A 17,974-nucleotide genomic window follows, 5' to 3' on the forward strand; every position below is an offset into this window, starting at 1 on the left:
GGTTATGTGAGGGGGCCTGGAGGTAGACTGAAAGTAAAGCAAGCTAGTGTCACTTCAGTCTCTCAATGACTCGGACCCCTTCCAAGAAGACCTGCACATACTCATCCCTTTGTATTATTTTCCTTAAAGAGAGCCTCCAAAGTTATATTATTTTAGGCCTCCCCAAAGCTTGAATCTATCTCTTAGGAGGCCATGCGTTCTGGATGCCTGGGCTGTGGCTGGTGGACTACTTAGCTGTGATCTATCTTGAGGACGTGTCCCCTCCCCATGGACTCTGTGCCACAATGTCTAATTTCCTTTTTTTGACGAAACATGAGTTTCTCTGCCTGGCATCCCACTCACTTCCTTTCATTATAATTTAGGCATGTTAAATATTTTTTTCTTCTCCTTCCTCTCTTCAACAGAAAAAGTAATTGCTCGTCAATGCAACATGAGTATAATTAGCTTGGGCTCAGAAAGCTCATGACTCAGGACAGACACGAAGATTCCATATTTCAAAACAGTATTTAACTTTGGTATGTTGGACTGTTACCATGTCAGGAAGATCCCCGCGGGGACCTATACGTGACTCAGCACTTATGACATCACAAAGCCAAGGTTTGGGACTAACCTATACTTGCTAGGCCCTCAGTGACTGTACCCCCGCACTGTAGAAACCATATTTACTAAGTACACACAGAGAGAAACAATGGTCTTGAGACACCCACATAAACTTCGTAAACAGGAATCCAATTTATTGTTTTGAGAATACACTGTAGATTAGAGGTGATTAAAGCAATGGGTAAGAAAGCTGAGCCAGAGCAGATTGCAAAGCATATCACTCGCCTAATGGCAAAGCCTGGGGTTAAATGATCTAGGGGTTTGTTTTTTCCCCATCATCAATAGTGCCATCTCCCAAAATAGGTTCATTTGCTGCCTCTCACCCTCCCACCCCTATGGGGCAGTAGTATCTCCCTCCTTTGCCCAGGAGTCGGATTTCTGACCCATGCCTCATTAACTAATTCCTTTCTGTTACTCAGCAGTCAAAAACCTGGAGTGGAATGTGAATGTTTCTGCTGTCTCGGGCTCTCATCGACATGCCCCCTGTTCTTTGTTTCTGCATGTTCCACCATGAGCCTTTCTCATGCAGCTCCCATGACAGGCAGGCTTGACTTGGGAGTTGCTTGCAGCTGTGTCTTATTCATTGCTGATCCTCAGAACCTAGCACTTTCTAACACGCAGGAATGAATGAATGAAGTTTGTAATGGAAACCAGGCTCAGCATACAATTAAGCAGCCTATGAGTGAAGAGAAGATATGAATAGAGAAAAGTGTCCAGTCTTCTATTGTCAAAGGACACACGAATCCTCCTGATTCACACACATAGGAGCAGTGAGAAGGTAGGAGGAGGTTCACAGGTCCACAGACACACCCTGTGCCTTTCTACACAGATGTGCATCGAACAGATCCTTTGCCAATACATTTCCTCCCACCTGTGGAAACATTCCTGCTTTTTGATGAGCAAAGCCCAGAAAACAGCAATGATCTCATGAACAAGTATTATCTTTGGTTCACAGAGACCAGGGTACAAAACAGATTGCTTAAAAGCCAGTGACCGATTGAAAATGCCATGTCCTTTCCCAAGCTCCGTGATTCCCTACTGATTAGAACCCTTTGGGATGACATATCCCCAACCCATTCGGGATTTCCCAGCTCCACAATTTTTGCTTCAGTGCCTCATGTTTGTCTCACTCACTGATGAAGATAAGGTCTTCATACAGGACATTTTGGTTTTCCTGCCAGGCCTGGAAGGGCAGAACAATGCCACCAAAATGCCCATGCTGAGTGTCCAAAATATTAACATTAGGACACTTAGCTGTGGGATCTCTCGGTTTCAGGTTAAGCTCCTCTGCAGCAGTGTTTTTTTTTTTTTTTTTAAGATTTTATTTATTTATTCATGAGAAACACAGAGAGAGAGGCAGAAACACAGGCAGAGGGAGAAGCAGCTCCCTGTGGGGAGCCCGATGTGGGACTCCATCCCAGACCCTGGGATCACGCCCTGAGCCCAAGGCAGATGCTCAAGCGCATCTGAGCTCACGCCGGCGCCCCTGCAACAGTGTTGAACGCCCTCATGGCCCCCCAACAGGGGCGTGGAGAATCAGAAGGGCTCCTTTCTGTCTAACATGGGTCCAGAGTTCTGGGAACACTTCGACTTCTGTTCAGCTGGACAGCCCTGAAGAAAAGCACTTTGGGGCCTCTCCTCTCGCGCCTTTCCCTTTCCGTTGTTAGTGGAATTGTTAGAGGGCTTTTGCTAATGCAGTCATTTCCAGGAGAGGAAGCCGCCTTTTCTTCCTAGCCCTGAGCAGCTGCAGTGAATCAGAGGGGCAGCCACATCGGCGCATCCTGTGGGGCAATCGCTCACGCGCGGGTGACCGAGCCCTGGGGCCTAAGGGGAGCCGCGTCTCCTGGGGTGCTCGGGCACGGAGCTGGGCTGCCCCCTCCCTTTCCACTCAGCCTGCGCCCCCGCCGCCCCCTCTCCGCGGCCGCGTCCCCGCAGGCTCCCCTCGCCCCCCTCCCTGGGTGAGGAACACGCCCGCCCCCGGTTTACTACGGCGCCCCGGTCGCCTAGCAGCGGGCGCGCGTTGCCATGGCGACCCGCGCCGAGCGCGCGTGGAGTCGCCCGGCGAGGCCCCGCCCTCGGCCCGAGCCGCCCCGCCTGGCCCGCGCCCCTCCCCCGGCCCTGGCGTCTGCAGACCGAGAGAGCGAGCGGGCCCTCGCCGCCGCCTGGGCCCAGGGCTGCCCTGGCCAGGCTGGGGGGTGGGGGGGTGGGGGGGTGGGGGGTGGAGGGGGGGACACTGCCCCTCGGCTCAGCCTCCAGGCCTGAGGTCCAGGAGGTGCGGCTGCAGGGGAACCCCAAGGCGGCATTTCCCAGCCCCCGCCCTTCCCCTAAAGGTCCGTCGGATCCGGGTTGCCGGGCCCTATGGGAAGACTTCGTTTGCCTCCTTTCGTGGATCGAGGCGGACACCCAGAGACCACGAGTCCTCAAGCAGATCTGGGTTCCAGTCTCTGCTCCACCCGCGACTGCACCAATGATTTTGGCCACGTTACAGGACCCATCTGGGCGATTCGGAAGCAGGGAGAGGGGGTGGTCCGTCACAGTCCTGCTGCGAAGCACCGAGAGGCCGCGGGGACAGTGTAGAGGAAGGGGGAGGCAAGCGGCCGAGCTCCAGACCCCTTGCTAGACTCCTCCGGTAGTCGTAGGCCATCAGCCTGCAGGAGAGGCGGCCGCTTCCTTCTAGGAGGGAGCATTTGCCTTGCCCAAGGCCACGGCGCCAGTAAATGGGAGTCAATATTCAAAACCTCTTGGCTCATCCTCAGGCCGCCAGGCAGGAAAGGGGAAGTGCAGCCGCTTGAACAAAAAAGGCAGGGGCTGCACGACAGATGATGGAAACACGCAGAATGAGGCAATGGATTAAGTGTTTTATACTTCAGATTATACTGAAAAATACTCCCTCATTCCCTCGGTCTCTCCTAAATAGATAATAGAATTTACTACACTTGGCTGTTTCTATCACTTTCTTACCCATTTCTGTGGGTTCTCCTATGTATGATCTCTTCACTTTGGGTGCTATCCTTCTGTGATCCCTAACTACCAGACAATGAACAGCACACCACAGTGCTCTGTGTGCGTGTCTGTGTGTTCCTTCCCTGTCTGATTGTAAGCTTCATTTTTCTCTCCTGAGAAAGGCAGGAAGTATGAGAGTGAACAACATTTGCTTTTTCCGTAACTCTCTGAGCTGAAAGTTGGCCGTTCCCAACTATCTCAGATGGGAGGCAAGTCATTTCCAGATGTGGGTTCTCCTACACAAGCCAAGACACATCTTTTGCTGACTGAGGGTCTCTCTGGATCTGGAAGGATACTTGAAGATTCTCTGAGACCAGAAAGAAGAAACTAGCACGACTAAGGATGTGTTCTCCTTAGTTCCAGTAGATTTTAGACCATAGCTGGCTATCAGCAGGACCATGGAGGGGGGCCTCACCATTCTCTGGCAGAGAACTTAATATCTGCTCTTAATATCATGGTTGCCACCACCACTGGGCCTTTTACCAGGAACCAGATTTTGGCAACAGGAATCATACAGAGGGGAGGGAGAAAGGAGAGCTAGAGGGTTCTAAGCAGTCTTGGGAACAGCGAGGAAAGGTCTGATGAAGAAGGCAAAGGAGGAGGAAACAAAAGTTTAGCAGAAGAAGATGAAAAACCAAAGGCCGAGGTATGACACCACCAGGTTGATCAATAAAAATGGGGCTTGAGGAACAGATTTCTATTTCCATTTGTATAATCTTACAGAGTGTTCTCCAGTTGGTGACTTTGTATAACCCGTATTACAAATCCAACATAAAGGATACGATACAGGCAATAGTCACGAGAGTCCAAAAATCTTGCTGTGAGGAGCATCGGGTATTTATTGTATGAAAGTGTCCAGTCACTATCTTGTACTCCTGAAACTAGTATTACACTGTATGTTCATTGCAATTTCAATAAAAACTTAAAGAAAAAAAGTGGACTACCTACCTTCTGGGTGAGACAAACATTTTGAGTCAGTTGAGAGGGATTGCTCATTCACTTTTGAAGCTCTGAGGCAAAGGTGTTTCAGTTTCTCTTCTGCTTGGCCTTGATCGGTTGCGTGGAATGAATATCTAGTGGGGAGATGAATCAGGCCCCTCCTGCCAGCAGAGGGGTGAGGTGGTGTGAGGTGGGCTGGAGAAGGTGTGAAAGGTTATGCTGCAGCCAGGACATCAGTTTGGGTGGGGCTGGCTGACACAAGAGATTTTTCTCTGTGACATCACAGTGGCAGGTAGGGCTCTCACTGCTGCCCCCACCCCCGCTGCCTCTCCCCATCCTCAAAAGGACAGGGGTGGGGGTGTGGGGGTGGGGGGGTGCCCTCTGGGGTACCTGTCAGAGGCCTGGATGTCTTCTGAGTCATCCAAATCATAGCTTCTGTTACTGTGTGTAAGAATCACCGAGGGATCCTTGTAAGCTACCAGATTCTGAGGGTTTGTGATAGTTCCTATGTGATGCTACCCAGACCCCACTGAGTTGTGAGACTCTAGACCAGTGCTGCCAAAGAGAAATAGAATATAAGCCATACGTGTGATTTAAAGTCTTCTAGTAGCCACATTAAAAAAAGTAAAATGGACCATGTGTTGCAGTACAGCCATGATATCTTCTGTAGTGGTATAATTTTTTTTAATTTTTTTTTATTTATGATAGTCACAGAGAGAGAGAGAGAGAGGCAGAGACACAGGCAGAGGGAGAAACAGGCTCCATGCACTGGGAGCCTGATGTGGGATTCGATCCCGGGTCTCCAGGATCGCGCCCTGGGCCAAAGGCAGGCGCCAAACCGCTGCGCCACCCAGGGATCCCTGTAGTGGTAAATTAAAGTAAAATGTAGTCCTCCTCAAAAGTTCAATGGAAAAAGAGTTGACACTGCTTCCACTTTTAAAATTTAAATTAAAGTGAAATAATATTAGAAATTCAGTTCCTTTGTTGCATTAGCCACCTGTGTGGCTCAATAGTCACATGAGGCCATTGGCTACTGTATTGCATGACATAGCTCTAGAGCATTCCCAGAAAAGGCAATAATGTACAGAAAATCCTTTTGGAAACCTAGTCAATGTTCACTAACATAATTTTAATAGTACATAATGAGGATTTTTTAAAAAAGATTTTATTTATTTACTCATAAAAGACACACAGAGAGAGGCAGAGACATAGGCAGAGGGAGAAGCAGACTTCCTGTGGGGAGCACGATGCAGGACCCAATCCCAAAACCCTGGGATTGCCACCTGAGCCAAAGGCAGATGCTCAACCACTGAGCCACACAGGTGCCCGCATAATGAGGATTTGGGAGCTATTTACACTGAGACATATAACTCTGAGGCTTGAAGAGAGGGGTAGTGTCTTCTCCAGTATTCCAGCTAAGAGGCTGGCTGGGGGCTTTCTGTCCTGTGAGACATGTCACTCAGATGCACCCCTGAGCTTTGCCTGGGTGTCCCTCACTGGGATTCCTTACCCTTCTTTGACACCTGACCTAAATCCTATACAACCTTCAGGATACATGATTCCAGTTTCAATTCAGTTCAGAGTCTTCTCCTGTTATTCTAGCTCTCCCCTATTTTTCTTCCCTTTGATCTTGCATAGCGTGGATCGTCTGGCTGCGTGACGGGGAGCTTCTTACTAGCTAAGATACATAAGGAAAAGTCTAAGAGAGGACATCAGATCTAAAATTATCTATCACTAGGGACACCTGGGTGGCTCAGTGGTTGAGCGCTGCCTTTGGCTCAGGGCATGATCCTCAGGTCCTGGGATCGAGTTCTGCATCGAGTTCCCCACAGGGAGCCTCTTTAACCCTCTGCCTATGATTCTGCCTCTCTCTCTGTGTTTCTCATGAATAAATAAATAAATAATCTTAAAAAAATAAATGAAATTATCTATCACTAACTTGAACAGAGGGAATTTACATGTCTTGTGCTTGCATGTTTCAACTTGATCAGATGTCAGTTCTCTCTAATTTACAAATTTAACGTGACCATAATACAAATACCAATGAACAGTTTTATTTTTTTATTTTTTTTAATTTTTTAAAAAAATTTATTTATGATAGTCACAGAGAGAGAGAGAGAGGCAGAGACACAGGCAGAGGGAGAAGCAGGCTCCATGCACTGGGAGCCCGATGTGGGATTCGATCCCAGGTCTTCCAGGATCACACCCTGGGCCAAAGGCAGGCGCCAAACCGCTGCACCACCCAGGGATCCCATCAATGAACCGTTTTAAAGAGCAGGACAAGCTGATACTAAAGTTCATTTCAGAAAACACATGTACAAGACTAGCTAGGAAATACTGGAGAGAGGGAGCTCTGAGTAAAGCAGGCTATACGCCTCTATAGGGAAGACAGTGTGGCACTGCGTAAGTCCAGAAATAAACATAGCTAAAGAGACATCTAAGATATGACAAAGGTGGTATCTATAATTCCTGGGGCAAAGATGGTCTTTTTTAACAAATGGCATTGGGTCAGACTGGATAATGATTTAGAAAAATTTAAATTGTACCCACTTTTTACACCATATGCAAGAATAAGCTCCAAATGGACTGTAGATGTGAATGTAGAAAATGAAATTATAAAAGTGCTAGAAGAAAGCATAAGCAAAGTATAATCTGGGTGGCAATAGAGGCTTTCTGATGATGGCTAAAAATCCAGATACTAGATAAGAAAAGATAAATTTGTCTATGTCAATAGACAAACAAACAAAAACCTTCTCCATAGCAAAAATCGCCATAAGCAAAATAAAAAACAAATCATAAACTGGGAGAAAATATGACCCATACATGTGACAGATAAAAGGCTACTAATTCTACTATATAAAGAACTTTTTAAACATTAAGGGAGAAAAGAGATAAAAATTACTATAGAAAAAGAGCCAAAATTAAGGAAGAGATGATTCATGAAAAGAGACATGTAAATGGCCCTAAATATATGAAAAGGTGTTCAACTTCATCTATAGTCAGAGTAATGCAGGTTAAAACAGCAATGAGGGGGCACCTGAGTAGTTCAGTGAGTTGAGTTAAGTGTTTGTCTTTGGCTCAGGTCATAATCCCAGGGTTTGGGGATTGAGCTCATTGGGGAATCTGCTTCTCCCTCTCTCTCTGCCCTTCCCTACTCCAGGATCACCACTCTGCTCATTCTCAAATAAATAAATAAAATCTTTAAAAAATAGAACAGCAATGAGATATCATTTTCTATCTGTCAAGTTAGCAAAATTAAAAAGCTGGACAATATACTCTGTTGATAAAGCTCTGGGGAAATGGCACTTTCATTCATTGTTGGTGTGAATCCAGAATGGTACCAGCCACAAGGAGAATTGGCAACATTTAAAAAAAATATTTATTTCATAAGAGATACACATACCGACACAGAGGCAGAGACATAGGTAAAGGGAGAAGCAGGCTCCCTGTGGGGAGCCCGATGTGGATCCCAGGACCCCGTGATCATGACATGAGCCAAAGACAGATGCTGGAACCACTGAGCCACCCAGGTGCCCCAGAATTGGCAATATCTAATGTTAACAAAACTATGTGTGCATTTATCCCTTGACCACAGAAATCCTACTTCTAGGAATTTACCCTGAAGATGCACCTCCAACAATATGGAAATATATATGTACAAAGTTATTCACTGCAGTGCTCTTTGTCATCATGAAATACTGGAAACTACCTGAATCTCCAAGTGTAGAGTATTTGACTTAAATATGGCACATACAATGGGGTACTGTGCCGCTGTATAAAAATAAAAAATACCAAATGAGGGAGATTTCCATGAACTGGTATAGAATAATTTCCAGGAAATATTAACTGAGACAATGGCGAGCACAAGAGAGGATATATACTATGCTATCTTTTGTGTAAGAAAGAAGGGCAAATAAAACATACAAATATTTGCTTATTGTTACCAAAGAAACACAGAAAAGATAAACCAAAAAATAATGAAGTTGATTACCTACTGGAGGGAGAGGATGGAAGTGATTCAGGAGGGAGTGACACTTCTCTGAGAACAATGTTTTTTGTATAGTTTTGACTTTTGGAAGCATGTTAATAAATGTTATACACATTCAAAAATAAAATTAAAACAAGATGGGGAAGGAAAGAAAAATCTAAGATGGAAAACAAACTGAAACAAACGAAGGCAATTGTATTTCATATAAACACTACAACCACACTGAAGGTGGAAAAGGAATAGAAATATCAAATCCAAGTAACTCATGGCACAATGTTTGGCTACTTACCTTCTGTTTTGGATGAGGTTGAGTTGGGAAGAATTGCAACCACTCCTGAACTCCTTTTAGTAAATACACTTAATTCATCTTGTGGTGCATGTGTCAGGCAGTTTTGAAACATTTTGGATATACTGGGACACTGGGCAAATGGAAATGTGTTAATGCTGTTGGGAGCTGAATTCCCAAATGGGAAAGTGACAGCAAAATGTAGAATGGGAGAAGGCAAGAAGGAACCTTATTGGTGTAGACTGGACTTAGAGGCATCAGTGGAAATATACACACATACACACATATATCTATATAAATACATATGAATATATATGTACATATTTGTGTGCATGTGTGTATAATATGTATGTGTGTGTTACACTTGTATGTATATGTGGAAATACATGTATATTTTTTTTCTAGTTTTGTCTACTTGAAAGGGCCTAGAAGTAAAGACTACCCATTAGCAATGAGCACCTAACACTCAAATCTTGGCCTCTAATATCAAAAGGTCCTCAAAGAAACAGCCAATCCCAGAGATGGGACAAGGTAGTTAACAGATGAACTTTGAACATTAGTCCAGAAAGTAAAGTAATGCTTGAAAAAAAAAGATGAGGGGCATTTCACAGGGGCATAGGAGCCACCGTGAAGGGATCTCTACCGGTTAAATCTGGTACAATTTGAGCACCAAAACAATTAACTACAGTACTGAATGATAAACCATTGGAAGAAAACAGGAATCAATGGGTCTATACTGATAGGGATAGGTACACATACAAATAAGGAACAAGGGAAGGCTCTTGCTTACTGAACAATGCAAGGAGCTGACTAGTAAATGTGGAGAGCATGCTGTAATTGAAAAAAATAATCATTTTGCAATTATTATGGAGCCCGTGAATGTTAATTTATGTGCCAAAAGCAAAACAAAATAGGTTTTAACCCAATCATTAATGCATGCTCAATATAGGGGAAAATTTTGATGAGAAATAGGCTATATTCATGGTCGTAAAGTGCCTCCCTACACATTGCTCATTAATTGCAAGGGAAAAAGTAACTGTACAGTAGAGAAATTGGATAACCCTTTGGCCAGGTGATTAAAATTGACCTGACCAACAACAGGCAGATGGATATCTTGCATTTCTAGAGGTGAGACCCTGAGAAGAATATTGCATCGCTTATGTAAGATTTGGGTGGCAACTGTATGAGATGAGCCTAAGCATGAGAAAACATTGAACAGATCCAAAATGAGTAGCACTCTATTAAAAAAGTTGGACTCTATTCTTTAAAAATGTCAATGTCACGAAAGGCAAAGAAAAGCTAGGGAAATAGTCCAGATAAAGGAAATTAAAGAGGCATGACAATGAAGGCCAATACCTGATCCTGGCCTGGATTCTGTCCTAGAGGAAGAAAAACTTAAAATAAAGGACTTTATGGAGTCAACAGACATAATTGGAAATCTGATGGTTGATTAAAGTATTATATCGTTGCCAAATTTATGAAAGTTGATAGCTGCATTACCCTTATGTAAAAAAAAAATTCCCATTCTTACAAAATACACAATAAAGTAGGAGCAAAAGATTATGATGTAAGGAATTTGTTATTGGGATGTTTAGAAAAATTTATTTAAGTATAAGAGAATAAGAAAGTGTGCAAATGATAAAACAAATGAGGTAAAATTGTAACTATAGGTAAATTTGGAAAAAGGGTAAATGACTGTTTTTTGTATTATACTTATTTGTGCAATTTTCCCATAAATTTAACTTATTCCTACCTTCTCCCCAAATAATTACTAAAAGTGTCTAGAGATCCCTAAACAGTTCTCAACTGTTTTGGGAGTAGATATGAATATATCCAGAGCTGGTGTTAGATCCTTTTGTGACCAGGGCTTTTGTCCAGATGTGACTCTCAGTCTTAATTTCTATTGATGTTTTGTTTATTCTGTTATTGCTCATTAAGGAAAGTGGAACCACTGTTTCTCTAGTTCCACCTGGTTTATTTATGGGGGCAGCGAATATACCTTACTCATCTCTGAAACTCCCGTGGTGCCTGAAACACAGATGCTTGCTCAGTTCTCATTTGCTGACTTGAAATGAGTTGAATAAGACCAGATTGTTCTGGTATCTGAAGCTTCTGTGGGCAGATCTGGAGAAAAACCTCTTCAAAGTCAAAGAGAGTAGCCTAGGTAGCAACAGCTCCAAGATCTTCCCTTTTGGATCTGGTGACAGGGGTATAGACAGAACTGGGTGCAGAGTTTAATAGAAAAAGTCCTTGTAGTAGGCTCAACACACACTCCTCCACCCACACCTCCCCAAATACTCCCATCCTAATCTCTGGGGCCTGTGAATGTTAATTTATATGCCAAAACCAAACCAAAACAATACCAAAAAAAGGACTTTGCAGGAATGATGAATTTAAGGTCCTTGAGATGGGAAGATGATCCCAGCTATCAAGATGGACCCTAAATGTAATCACATGTATCCTTATAAGAAGGAGGCAGAGGGGAGTCTAGACACACAGAAGAGGACAAGGCAACGTGGCCGTGGAGGTGGAGACTGGCATGATGTGGCCACAAGCCAAGGAATCCAGCAGCCCCTGGGAACCGGAAGAGGTAAGAAGGATGCTCTCTTGAGCCCTCAGAAGGAATGCAGCCCTACTGACACCTTGCTTTTGGCTTTAGTGGAACTGCTTTCAGACTTTTGGCCTCCAGAAATCTGAGGTAGTAAATTTCTGCTGTTTTAAGGCAGCCACAGGAAATGAGTGCAGTGGTAGGAAAGGAAATTACTTTGACTTTCATCCTTGCCCCCACCTTATACACAAGACTCGTGGGAAGGCATATCTTCTCTGAGCCTTGTTGCTTTTAATTTATAAAAGAGACATTGAGGGATCCCTGGGTGGCGCAGCGGTTTGGCGCCCGCCTTTGGCCCAGGGCGCGATCCTGGAAACCCGGGATCGAGTCCCACGTCAGGCTCCCGGTGCATGGAGCCTGCTTCTCCCTCTGCCTGTGTCTCTGCCTCTCTCTCTCTCTGTATGACTATCGTAAAAAAAAAAAAAAAAAAAAAAAAAAAAGAGACATTGAATATGTAGGGGTTCTGTGAGTAGGAGCAAAGGTCCAAAAGATACCACCTCTTCCTGCAAGCCTCTGTTGCCTGTGATACATAAAAATAGGTGGTTCTCAACCTTGCCTTCCTCCCCTGATCCATTCAGACAACACAGGCACGACGTGATCCAAGCCAACTATATGAATAATTCTGCCTCTTGTCTTTTTCTTTCTTAATTAATTGTTTGGCCGAGAAAGGATCCAATTCAATGTTTTAAAGAAAAAAAATCTAGTTGCATATACCGATTAGTCATATTCTCCTTGATTAAATTCAATATGTTCAAACTCCTCATGAGTTATAATAATAATATAATATTCTGTCATTATTAATAACATAATGCAGTACAGTATAATGTGATGTAATACACTATAATATTGCCTACCTAGTATCTATGGACTACTTACAATGTTCTGTGCTATGGGCTTTTTTGTCATTGTCTCAATGAACAGTGAGGTGGGTTTATTAACATTATTTTATCCACAAGGAACCTGAGGAGATGACGATACAGGTTGCTGACCCTTGACCTTCTGATAAGTTACAGCAGGACAGCAGTTCTCAGGGGGAGTTCTGTGCAAGTAGAAGTACCGTGGCCCGGACACAAATTCTGTCCAACTTACTAGGATGACTGAAAAACATGGCAGGAGTTCAGAGAAGGTGACTCTCCATGGAGGCAAACTGAGAGTGGACAGGCTTGCAAGGGAGGGATTCCAAGGGAGTTTGGGGTCTGAGTCACCAGTGACTCCAAAATAACTGCTAGTTTTGAGTGGTAAGTGCTCAAGCATGTCTGCTCAAGGTTACAACCATCTCTGGCACAGTGTGGCTTTGAGAGAGCCCAGCAATAGGAATTTTCTCTAATGTAGGTCATTTCCAGCTTGGCTTTGAAGAGTTCAAACCATCTGCCTTCTCTACTGGGTGAATGATAGAATTTTTAACATTTGGATGTGATGTTACTCACGTGGCAAATAATTTAAACATGCATGGATTGCATTCCTGCTTGTACTCAAGACTGTTTATAATATTCTGGTTTTCCCTCTTGATCCAAGAAGTTGCTGGTACTATGGAAGAATAATGGGCTAGATTGCTAAGTGAAATGGAGTTGCAGGGTTAGCGCCAAAACTCTTAGATAAGTCATTGAAACTCTGGAAAAATCTCTTTCTTCATCTTTAAATTTGTTAACTTAAAAATTTTTTTTTATTTGAGAGAGAGAATGAGAGTAAGCATAAGCAGGGTAAGAGGCAGAGGGAGAAACAGACTCCTCATTGAGCAGGGAGTCTGACGTGGGACTCCATCCCAGGATGCTTAGGGGTGAATAAAACCTTCTTTCTTGCATCATAAGACTGTCATCAAGCTAAAATGAAAAAAAAATTAAGCTTAGGAACTTTGGATTTAGACAGATCTTGGTTCAAATCTATTTCTTCCTTACAAGTTGTGTATGACTTTAAGCAGGTTTATTCAAAATCTCTCTGGCCCTCAGTTTCTATATCTGAAGAGTAGAGTTAATGACACCTCCCTCATAGGGTCTTAGAAAGGATTAAAGGAGGTAACAAATGCAAAGCATTTAACAGTGCCTGGCACAGAGTCAGCATCTAATTATTGGAAGCTATTATTATTAATAGTCCCAATTGACATAAAAGGAATTTCAAAGGGTAAAAGAAAGTGTGCCATATATTAGCTAAAGTAATAGTGAATGCAAGGCTGTGAAACCTAAATATGCCTTTGAAAATATGCAAGTATGTTTTTATTTCCTAATGACAGTGAGCAAGGCAAATATGCTGCTTCAAACCATTAGTTGTAGACATAGCAATATGACCAAGCCCTGATGATGCGCCCCCCCAACCCCCAGACATTGTCCCCCTCTACATAGACTTCATGTACTCCCATTAACCTTGGCATTTTGTGAAGCATTTTATACCATGAGTAATTTGATATGCATTTTCTCCTATTTCCTCTTAAACTATAAATTCCTTGAGACTAAAGACAGCATTTTCTCTGTGACCATAAAGACCTGCAGGGCTTGATGAGGATTGCGTGGGTGTTCAATATATAAGGTACTAATTGGTGCCCGAGTGCGGCAAGGATTGTTATGAACTTTTCCACCCAGTGTGATTCTGGGGAGTTTTGGATAGTGTGTGTGTGTGTGTGTGTGTGTGTGTGTGTGTGTGGCGGGGGGGGGGGTAGTATTCAGGGAGAGGCTAATGATTTGCCAGGAAAGCACACATACTTCTCTCTTTTGGGCCTTACATCCACAGTGGCACGAATTAAAGTAAATTCCAAAGCAAAGCAAAGAGGATTGGTTATGCGTCCTTTCTTTCTTGTTCCAAGTACTGCCTTTCGTTAGTTTAGACGGAGGTCTAGGTGAGCTCTGACACTCCCCAGCCGTGGGAGCTTGGCTATGTCATTAGGTTCTTTTGAGCTTTAGTTTTCTTACTCTTAAAATAGGGGTGACGGTATCAGTTGTATTTACTTCCCAGGGTTGTTATAACATCTGATGAGATAGCACACATAAAAGCTATGCACACTGTAAAGCCTGATCCACAAGCTTTGGGACACACAGGTACTATTATGATGTCACTCACCTAGGGGCGTGGGTCCTTATTGGTGGCTCTTTGCTGAGAGATGACAGCTATATTCAAAGTATCACATGCTTCCTCAGCTTTCAGGAGGCACTGCTGTACAGAGCAATTCAGGGGATGTACTCTCCCCTCCAAGTGGTCCTAGTTCTGCTCACAAACTGGGCTGTCCATTGCTCCAAAACAACACAGACCCAGACCTGGCTCTCCAGAAGCAGACAGGGATGTGCTCAGATATGTTCCTCTCACTCCAACACTCGTGTGTGTGCACTGACTCGTCCCTGTTTTGTCCAGGGCCCATGTGGCTATGGGCAGGCATCTAGGTGGCAACTGGTTGTGTTTGGGATGTGTTGAGGACCAGAACAGAATTTCCAGGTGGGAAGGTGACTAGTCCCTAGCTGTTCTGGCTTCCTGGGGGCCTTCAGGGTCTCCCAAAAATATATCTACCCTGATGCTTCCCCTCTCATTCCACATTTTTGCCAGATTTTTCCTTCTAGGTTCTTTGATTTAACTCACCATGCGGGGTGACCCACTTGTACACCTGGTCCATGGAGTTTGAAGTGTGAACTAGTTTATGATAAAATAAGCTGCTGATGCCACACAGGCCTCCTGTCTGTGCCTTTTCAGGCCCCTCAGGAGAAGGGACACTATCAGTTGTCACCATCACCTTGCTTCTCCAGGAGATTTCCAGAAGAGGGGGGTCAATCTGAGGTTGGTTTTGCCTGTCCCCCCGGTGATCAGTAGGCATGGAGTGCCTTAGGAAACATCTAGGGGCTTCCCTGCTTACATTTCTCATGACTTGATTCCTTTTCACCAGCCTGTCACCCTCATGGGTAAATTTCCTTCCTGCCCCTCTCTCCATCTCCTTTCTTTACCTGGAGGACATTCCCTGGGCAATAACCAGAAGGGACCTTGGAACCATGGTGCCCTAGAGGTTTCATGTGGACACTTGTGCAGCCTGAAGCTCAAAGCGGTGAGGCGATTTTGTTAAAGCCCCGGAGCCAAGCAGGGGACAAGGTGACCCCAGCCCAGGATTCTCTGTTTTCCTACACTGCATGGAACAGAAGCTCCTCTTTGTGATCATCAACATGTCACAAACCAGAAGGAACTTGAGAGAGAGCTTTTTGCCTTGGTCTTCGGATGGAGGCAGCATCTGCCTGGCACCCAGACTCTTTTTCAGATGACTCTCTTTTCTGAGATCTCTTTCCCTCCCTCCTTCTCTCTTTTTTTCCTCTTAACCCCTTCCTCCCTCTAAACTGTAATTCAAATAATTACTTTAGTCCCTAGCTTGCTGATGGTGATGCATTTTCTTTAAAAAAGATGTGTTGTATTTTCTTTCTTTTTTTTTTTAAAGGTTTTATTTATTCATGAGACACACACACACACACAGGCAGAGACAGGCAGAGGGAGAAGCAGGCTCCCCATAGGGAGCCTGATGCAAGACTTGATCTCAGGACCCCAGGATCACACCCTGAGCTGAAGGCAGATGCTCAACCACTGAGCCGCCTCCCCCCCCCCCCCCCCCCGGCCCATGATGTATTTTCTTTAAAAAAGGAAAAACACAAAACAAATAGGGCAGCAGTGCAACACCAAAGGACAACACATCCCCAATCAACACTATTTCCCCCAGGCACATAGGGACCCGGGGCCAGGTCCCTGCCTGTCCCTTCCACCCTTCCAGTCCTCTGTTTATTTTGAACTTAGATTCCTTCACCAAGTCTTCTGGGCCCCACAGAACACCCTGTTCAGAGAGCTCAGTCACTTCTCCACCCTGCTGCCACAGGCCCTGGAATTCCAAGTCAAACAGAACTTTCCTGCCTTTTCCATTCAGCGCGACATTCCTGGGCTCATTTCCTTTGCTGGTTGGAGCTCACAGACAGGAAAGTGGGGCAGTCCTGGGAAAGAACAGGCTCAATCTCCACAATGGAAATGATGGAAAAGTAGATACAAAGTGTAATCCTTGTAGTTACAAATCATTACTAGGATTACTATCTCAAAAAAAAATCTTGTCTATGCAAATTTAAAAATAACATGCTTGGAAATGTTTTAAAACCTACACAAGTCATCTGGAAGCTCAGGGGCTGTGTTCCTTCCCTCTTTCTGGTGACCAGTAACTTAGACCCGAATCAGGATTCTTGAGAGTGAGAGGATATGTTATTAATAAGGACGCCAGCGGTCTTCTAGCTTGTACTCAAACACCTTTGCTGGGACTAGGTAATGCGTTTGTCTTTGCAGAGCTCTGAGCATTAGCTAAAATAAGCTTCATTGCCCTTATGTAAATTCTTCCCTTGGGAACATCAGGCAAGGTCTCATCCCTCTTCCCAGGAGAACAGATCAGGTATCTGAGGATAGCTCTTCTGTTTTCTGAGTCTGTTCTCTAGGCTAAATATGTCCAGTTCCTTGAGCAATTCCTTATTTGGTATAGTCTCCTGTTCTTTCAGCATCCTGCCTGTTCTGAATGAGTTCCACATGGTCTGTATTGGAAAGTGTCTGCCCAGAGCTAGCTCAGTGTGGTCCTCCTTCCGCCTCCAGCAATGAGATCTCTCCATCTATCCTTACACAGCAGCTTCTTAGACTCGAGGAGCAAAGGCTCAGCAGATACCCCCTTATTTTCTTGAGGTTTCTTTTACGTACTTTCTTGGGCACTGTGGATAGGCTTGGTGTTCACCAACATTGAGACCAGAGGTACAGAGAGCAGGAGTATGGGGGCTCTATTCCCACCTGAGCTGGTCTTTTATGAAATGTACAGGATTACGTATGTCACCTTGTCTCTCTTTCTGGCAAGAGCTTAGTTTCCAGAATTAGACTACTTGGATTCAAATTCTGTTGTATCGCTCACAAGATCTTCACATTTGAGCAAGCTACTTAATCACTCTCTTGCCCCAGCTTCCTCATCTGGAAAATGTAAAATAAAACTGTTGTCATCAGGATTAAATGGAAGGTACTGAGAACAGCATTTAGCCACGTGGTAAGTCTCACCCATGCTGTTATTATTATGAGAGTTTTTGCTCTTCAGCCCTCCTTCCCCCCCCCCCACTTGATGCTGTTGGTCACTCTTGGGGAGGTTTTCTGAAGCAGCAAAAACTGCATGTCAACTGAGTGCTTCAAGCTGAAAACTCACCTTCTGCCCTAGAGATTGTAGGAGTCTCTGTGGGAGGATAATGACACCCAAAGCCTGTCATTAATCCCTTTCAGGATCCCGGGACCTTTCATCCTAAAGGATTCCAAGGCCCTTGACTAGAAGAAGCAAAAGCACTCATTAAAACATTAACATTTGTGTGGCAGGTACAACAAGTGATTCGGATACAGCACTGCATAAAATTGCTTGTTATCTGAAAGTTTGGTTTTAAGAGGTGAGTTATTCCAAGTAATCTCTAAATTTCAGTGAATTAAATTCAGAACTTCACCCTGAGTTCCCCCAATGTTTCTTTTCCCTCCATCAAACTGGAGACAAGGCTCTGAACATCCCCTCGAGCTCTGTGTCCTCAGAGAGGGCAAGTAGAAGGCA

Source organism: Nyctereutes procyonoides, unplaced genomic scaffold (assembly GCF_905146905.1).
Source record: "Nyctereutes procyonoides isolate TBG_1078 unplaced genomic scaffold, NYPRO_anot_genome, whole genome shotgun sequence".
Classification (NCBI taxonomy): domain Eukaryota; kingdom Metazoa; phylum Chordata; class Mammalia; order Carnivora; family Canidae; genus Nyctereutes; species Nyctereutes procyonoides.